Here is a 6,027-nt window from a genome sequence, read left to right on the forward strand (position 1 = left end):
AAAAAAAAAGACCTTTTAACAAACATCTGCTGTAAATGCTAGAAGCAACACACAGATACTGTTTGATATGTTTGCAGTACTGTCAGCTATCTGGGTAAATTGGGGTAAATAAACAAATTCCTTGTAAAACTCTGTTAAAAATTTCCATAAAGTATCCCACAGTCTTTCCTCACATGATGCTTTCTGTGCTGTTGAAATAAAGAGCAAATAGCCAGGCAGTGGTGGCACACACCTTTAATCCCAGCACTTGGGAGGCAGAGGCAGGCAGATTTCTGAGTTCGAGGCCAGCCTGGACTACAGAGTGAGTTCCAGGACAGCCAGGGCTACACAGAGAAACCCTGTCTCAAAAAACCAAAAATAAAAAAAAAAGAAATAAAGAGCAAAGCCCTTTGTTATAGACAGTCAGACCAGCCAGTGCTCATGTAGGCACACATTTGATATGACTACAGATAAAGTAGAAATGACAAGCTAGAGAGAGATGGAAGACATAGAAAGAGAAGTGGAAATTTTAATTCTGGACTCTGTCTTGGTCAAATTTTCTTAATGTGACACAGACACATATTGGTGACTCTGAGTTTATCATGAATGCATTTAACTGACACAAACAGATTATTGGCTGAATAAATGGACCAACGACACAGGGAGACTCACTTATTCCTGGTCCTCCGAGTGTTGCTTGCTATTATCACTGTATGTGTGACTGCGGTGGTTCCTGACTTACTGAGAGTCACAAATGGAATAGTCAAGCTGAGCATCCAGAAAAATCAGATGGGCTGCTGGTTGACACTCTGTGGGAAGAAAATGGCTTTGAAGAGCTTGATGTGGGTGGGCAGATCTCTTACATAATAAAGGAGGTTCTAGGTAGCTAGTGAAGCCAAACCAAACTAAACCAAGCCAAGCCAAGCCAAACCAAATGCAAACTCAAACCCAATGCACCTGCTCCTTTCCATTCAAGTTTTTAAGGTTTAAGGGTAGCATAATCATTACTACGCCACTAGATGGCACTGATAACCCACACTTGAATGACTGAACCGGTTTCTATGGTAACAAGCTTACAAATTTATGGGAGAGAATTGGCCTTGTCCTCTGGCCTGTGTGTGTGTGTGTGTGTGTGTGTGTGTGTGTGTGTGTGTGTGTTTGTGTGTGTGTGTGTAGGGGTCTGAGTGTTCAGAAGCCTGATGTCTGCACAGGGACTGTTGATGTAGAGCTGTCAAAGAGACAGAGAGTCAAGTAAACATTATCATAGTGTGTAAGGAGGGGAGAGCAGAGAAAGCGCTGCTCTTAATACAGTAACAAACTGCCTTCACCCGGTGGCTCTCAGACTGCGATCTTCTTTGCTGAATGTAGCAAGGAGGTGGCTCTGAAGCAGGCTGGGAGCCAGGTGGGCTGCGGTCTGCATTTGCTCTTGAGTGAAAGTCATTGTAGCAGCTCAGGCATGGGTGGGTGGGGGAGCTGCTTGAATTGACAGTATACTGTGGAGGTAATGCCCGGGAGTCATTCTATTTGCCCACACATCCAGTTCTCTCCATTGCTGTACGTGTAGACATTTATGGTGTCCCTTCCTTGGAAGTGGGCATCTCACGCTCTCTGTATAAGATGTGTTTCTGGAATATGGTGCTTGTCAGCATGTCATTCTCTCTTGCTCAATCAAATGACCAGCCCTCTGATCTTTCAACTCACACTTTCCTCGGCAGGCACTGGATGCTTCATACTCTGAAGCTGCTGCTTGGGTTTCTCGAGCTAGGAAGGACTTCTCACATGCACAAGAATTCTGAGGTGCTGGGCATGGGGGCAGCCAGTGGAGTGAAGGCACACATTGGGAATCCAGTTTCTCAGTGGCAAGGGAGCTTGTGGACAGGCTTTTTGTGTGTGTGCTAATGGAGCCCTGAGTCCCAGGATGGAACCAGACCAATGTGCTCATGGTAGCTTGGTAGCAGAAGTTGGGCAAGGCTCATCTAGATTTGGAATTTGTGCTATTTGGTTTTTTGATGATTCTGGTCTATGTACTTATCTGAGACATTATTTAATTTTAGCCCTCTTAGAGGAAAGACACGAAAAGGATGGAATCAATACAAGAATTTTACAATGTTAACCCGATCACTGGAGTTTTGTTTGGGTAACTGTTATGGATGTTTTCTAGAATAGTTTAAACATGGAAATATTTTGAAATAACTTGAGAATTACAGGAAAGTTAGAAGACTATGAAATTTGCCATGTAGTTTTCTCCTGTCCTGCTAAAAGTTTGCCACTCTTTGCATGATGCAGGTAATTTTTCTGGTATTTAAGTTTTTCTTTTTTGAGACATGCCTTGCTATATATCCCCTGCTTCTTGTCATGGCTACCTTCTTGCTTCTACTTTGTAAGTCCTGGGGATATGGGAGTGGGACACCTTGCATGGCTCAAAGGTATGTAGTTATTTAAGTGACATTTTTCATATGATATGACATCTCCTTGTGTTTAACTATTTTAATTACACTTTACTAAGAACAAGAAAATTCTCTCATAAAACCCCATTACAATTATCAAAGGCAGGATATTGGGCTAAGGAGGTCCCTCTGTTAGCAAAGTGCTTGGCTTGCGAACATAAGCACCAGAGTGGATGCCTCAGAATCAGTAAGAAGTTGGGTGTGGTGGTGATGCCAATAATCTCTGTCTTAGTTAGGGTTTTAGTTAGGGTTTACTGCTGTGAACAGAAACCAGGTCCAAGGCAACTCTTATAAGGACAACATTTAATTGGGACTGAGGTTTTCAGGTTCAGTCCATTATCATCAAGGCAGGAATATGGCAGCATCCAAGTAGGCATGGTGCAGGAGGAGCTGAGAGTTCTACATCTTCATCTGAAGGCTGCTAGTAGAATACTGACATCCAGGCAGCTGGCTGAGGGTCTTAAGCCCACGCCCATAGTGACACACCTACTTCAACAAGGACACACCTCCTAATAGTGCCATTCCCTGGGTCAAGCATATACAAACCATCACAATCCCTTTGCTGGGACAGTGTATCACTGGGGTTGACTGGTCAGCCATGATTGGCTGAATTAGAGAGTTCCAGGCCAGTGAGAGATCCTGGCTTAAAGAGCAAGGAGGACAGCCCCTGAGGAATGACACTTAAGACTGACCTCTGGCCTCCACACATAGAAGCCTGCCTCATGTGTGCCTGCACACACACAAACAGACACATCTACATATATACACATGGATACTAAAAAGCCCATACTTTAATCAATGGGAATTGCTCAAATGTCTTCGGTGGCTCCTGAACTTTCTCAGCACAGAGAAAACATTTTCATGGTCACAGAGCCAACTCCAAATCACACTGTATTTACTTGCCATCATCCCTTTGTCCCCCTAGATCCCAGGACCTCTCATATGGTAGGCACAAACTGCATCAGAATTATGACCCAGCCCCATGGCTTTCTCTCACGTGATCACCAGAGCTGCTCATGGTGGAGGCAAACTGAACAGTCGCCAGCTGTGTGGCCTGAGAAAGACCGGTGGCCTGTTGATCTCTTCTAGCATCCACTTTCTCCATAGTGTTGATCACTGTCTGAGTCTCTAAACGTGTGCATCAGCATCAGTGTGCTAATGGATGGTAGGACCTACATCACAGGGCCTAGTCAGTGAAACTGGGCAGGGCACTAACCCACATGCAAAGGGGCTTTTTTTTTTTCTTTTCTTTCTTTCTTTCTTTTTCTTTTTTTTTTTTTTTTTGAGACAGGGTTTCTCTGTGTAGCCCTGGCTGTCCTGGAACTCACTCTGTAGAACAGGCTGGCCTCAAACTCAGAAATCCACCTGCCTCTGCCTCCCAAGTGCTGGGATTAAAGGCATGCGCCACCACCGCCTGGCACAAAGGGACTTTCAAAAAATATGTTCCTATTTTCTTAGCTTTGAACCATGAAGGCTTAAATAAACATTTAAAGGCAATTCATGATCTCACCTCCCGAAACCACTACAAATTCCTAAAAGTTTCTATAACCTTCTTAAAATGTTCAACTCTTTATTTTGGGGAAGCTATGTGCCCATATGCAGTTGTACTACATAAAAATGAGAGAGTGAGGGCTGGAGAGATGGCTCAGTGGTTAAGAGCTCCGACTGCTCTTCCGAAGGTCCTGAGTTCAAGTCCCAGCAAGCACATGGTGGCTCACAACCATCCGTAATGAGATTTGATGCCCTCTTCTGGTGTGTCTGAAGACAGCTACAGTGTACTTACATATAATAAATAAATAAATCTTTAAAAAAATGAGAGTGAATATTTTTTCTTTACCTATATTTCCCCAATGATAACATCTTGCAAAAGAATTAGCACAATGTGACAGCTGGGGCTTTGACATTGATGCTGCAAGATACATGGGAAGTGCCCTGTCTGCTAATGTCCTTCTCTTAGCCCCTGGCTGATTGGTTCTCCATATTTATAGCTTAGTCATTTCATATGTTTCTATGTAGCTTTGATCATATAGTATGAAACCTTTTGGAGTTTTTTTTCTTTATGCTTTCTTCTCTGGAGTTTTACACTGTAAATGTGCTCTCTTTAGAAAATATCACATCAAGGGTTGGGGGCGGTTAGGAGGGACAGCAGGGAGCTAGTGGGAACAGAAAATGACAGTGTGACGATTCTGTGATGAAACTCATTACTTTGTATGCTGACTTACAATTAATAAGGGCATAAATGTTACTGAGTAGCATTCTACAACTTGGATGGGCTACGGTTTATAGCCTTCCTCTTGGAGCTCTGTTTACTTGGCTAAGCATCAGAATGAACAAGCATCAGCTTAGATGAAAGTCAGGGGGCTGGAGAGAGGACACAGTGGGTGAAAGCACTTGTTGCTCATCTAGAGGACCTGGGTTTGATTCCCAGCACCCACATGGTGGTTTACAGTCATCTGTAACTCCTAGCCATTCACTTGATGCATATTCTTATACATAAGTTAAATATAAAAGGATAATGAAAAAGAGAGTAGTCAGGAACACATGTTTCCACCAAAAGTGCAATACTCAAGAAAAAAATGTTTTGAAAAGCTTTGGTGGTACAGATGTATACATACTAGATTTTATTATTTCTTAAGCAATGAGGTACACTGAACATAAAGTAGTCTTCCAGGAAGAAGATGATAGAGACGAGAATTTCCCAGCTGTCCCTGAGATACCACTCTGAAGTGGCACCATTAACAGTGCCACTTGCTGATGTATATTTTTCCAAAATTTCTGATTATATTAAATTAAGGAAGACAGTAACAAAGACTAATTTGGTAAAGTTCACAGATCCAGCTTGGATTTTGCACATTTTATATAGTTTAGATTTGAATTTCTTTTAGTTAGTTAGAATGTTGGAATTATGAGGGATGCTATAACCCAAAATATAAGTGGCTGTAAGGGAAGTTCTGGTGGACGTTTAATAATCCTGTAAGAAACATGAGCTATGCAGTTCCAGGATGTTTTAGCACTCCAGTGAATAAATAAAATATTGATAACATTTGCAGTCTTCTTTCCAAATCTCTGTATAGGTTGGTTATTTGAATTGATCCCCATGATTTATATTTTAAAAATTAAACTCATATTAGAAAATATTGGGAGGTCACATTCTTTTTGCTTCCAGGGAAAGCATCTTCCCTTCCATGATCTAGAGTAAGAATTTAGCTACTTCTCTCAGGGCCATTTAACAATGGACCCAAAGAGTAATGGAAAAAAAAAAAAAACCATGAAATCATGCTGGCGAATTTGGAGACATTTTGCTTTGGAACCGTTTGAGACACCCCGGGCTTAAAGTTTTAAGGCACTGTAGGTAATTTCACTGTAAGTTATTACACACTCAAAACCCTCACATGCTTCAACCAAGAATCCTAGTTGCTTTAACCTATTTTCACTATTAGAATGCATCAGGTGAGTATTCGTTCTGAGACCTCCTGTTCCATCCTGGGAGGAACTAGAGCCACAGCTTGGCCTTGCCATTCATTAAATTAGAGACCCAGGAAATTTAAAATCTTTCCAGTCATCGATTTTTTTTTTTTATTTGTGATCAATATGGTAGTCA

This window comes from Mastomys coucha, unplaced genomic scaffold (assembly GCF_008632895.1).
Source record: "Mastomys coucha isolate ucsf_1 unplaced genomic scaffold, UCSF_Mcou_1 pScaffold21, whole genome shotgun sequence".
In the NCBI taxonomy this organism is placed as follows: Eukaryota; Metazoa; Chordata; class Mammalia; order Rodentia; family Muridae; genus Mastomys; species Mastomys coucha.